Source organism: Solanum tuberosum, unplaced genomic scaffold (assembly GCF_000226075.1).
Source record: "Solanum tuberosum cultivar DM 1-3 516 R44 unplaced genomic scaffold, SolTub_3.0 scf00717, whole genome shotgun sequence".
Lineage (NCBI taxonomy): Eukaryota > Viridiplantae > Streptophyta > Magnoliopsida > Solanales > Solanaceae > Solanum > Solanum tuberosum.
In genome coordinates this window covers 10,475-12,650 of record NW_006239745.1, presented here as the reverse complement: position 1 = coordinate 12,650, position 2,176 = coordinate 10,475, and positions in this window count along the sequence as shown.

The window sequence follows — 2,176 nt, the reverse complement described above, 5'->3', positions numbered from 1 at the left end:
TTGACCTTCAAAATGGACGTTTTGGCCGTGAGGGCTAACTTGTTCCATAGCTAAGGTTTTAGCAGTCGTCCACAATTTTTTTTAAAAAAATTTATGTCGGAATTGCAGATCACCAAAAAGTCCATGGACTATAGCACACGGAAATCGGCAAAATTGGGGGTTTTCCTGCTCTAGGTCAAATTTGACCTTTAAAATGCGACGTTTTGGCCGTGAGGGCTAACTGGCTCCATAACTAAGGTCTTAACGGACGTCCACGAAAAATTTTGGCAAAAATTATTTCGGAATTCCAGATCAATAAAAAGTTAATGGACTATAGCACACGAAAATCGGCAAAATGCTGGATTTACCTGCTCTGGGGCACATTTGACTTTCAAAATAGGACGTTTTGGCCGTGAGGGCTAACTGGCTCCATAACTAAGGTCTTAACGGACGTCCACGAAAATTTTTGGCAAAAATTATTTCGGAATTCCAGATCACCAAAAAGTGCATGGACTATAGCACACGAAAATTGGCAAAATGGGGGGTTTACCTGATCTAGGGGTCGTTTGACCTTGAAAATGGGACGTTTTGGCCGTGAGAGTTAACTTGCTCCATATCAAAGCTCTTAACGGATATCCATGAAATTTGTTTACAAAAATTATGTCGGAATATAGATCACCAAAAAGTCCATGGAATAGCACACGAAAATCGGCAAAATTGGGGGGTTTTTCCTACTCTGGGGCACATTTGACCTTTAAAATGGGACGTTTTTGCCGTGAGGGCTAACTGGCTCCATAGCTAAGGTCTTAACGAACGTCGATGAAAATTTTTGGCAAAAATTATGTCGGAATTCCAGATCACCAAAAAGTCCATGGACTATAGCACACGAAAATAGGCAAAATGGGGGGTTTAACTGCTCTGGGCACATTTGACCTTCAAAATAGGACGTTTTGGCCGTGAGGGCTAACTGGCTCTATAGCTAAGGTCTTAACGGACGTCCACGAAAAATTTTGGCAAAAAATATGTCGGAATTCCAGATCACCAAAAATTTCATGGACTATGCACACAAAAATCGGCAAAATAAGGGGTTTACCCGATCCGGGGGTCGTTTGACCTTGAAAATGGGACGTTTTGGCCGTGAAGGTTAAGTAACTCCTTAGAGAAGGTATTAACGGACGTCCACAATTTTTTTTGAAAAACTTAAGTCGGAATTCCAGATCACCAAAAAGTCCATGGACCAAAGCACACGAAAATCGGCAAAATTGGGGATTTTTTTGCTCTGGGGTACATGTGACCTTTAAAATAGGATGTTTTGGCCGTGAGGGCTAACTGGCTCCATAACTAAGGTCTTAACGGACGTCCACGAAAAATATTGGCAAAAATTATTTTGGAATTCCCGATCACCAAAAAGTTCATGGACTATATAGCATACGAAAATCTGCAAAATGCTAGGTTTACCTGCTTTGGGGTAAATTTGACCTTCAAAATGGGACGTTTTGGCCGTGAGGCTAACTGGCACCATAACTAAGGTCTTAACGGACGTTCACAAAAACTTTTGGCAAAAATGAGGTCGGAATTCTAGATCACCAAATAGTTTATGAACTATAGGCACACGAAAATCGGCAAAATTGGGGGTTTACCTGCTCCTGGGGTCGTTTGAACTTGAAAATGTGTCGTTTTGGCCGTGAGGGTTAACTGGCTTCATATCTAAGGTCTTAACCGACGTCCACGAAAACTTTTGGCAAAATTGAGGTCGGAGTTCCAGATCACCAAAAAGTCCAGGACTATAGCACACGAAAATCGATAAAATGGGGGGTTTACCTGCTCTGGGCACATCTGACCTTCAAATTGGGACGTTTTGGCTATGAGGGCTAATTGGCTCTATAACTAAGGTCTGAAAGGACGTCCACAAAAATTTTTGGCAAAAATTATGTCGGAATTGCAGATCACCAAAAAGTCCATGGACTATAGCACACGAAAATCGGTAAAATAGGGGGTTTACCTGCTCTGGGGGGACATTTGACCTTCAAAATGGGACGTTTTGGCAGTGAGGGCTAACGGGCTCCATAGCAAAGGTCTTAACGGACGTCCACGAAAACTTTTTGCAAAAATGAGGTCAGAATTCTAGATTGCCAAAAAGTCTATGGACTATAGCACACGATAATCGGCAAAATTGGGGGTTTACCTGATCCATGGT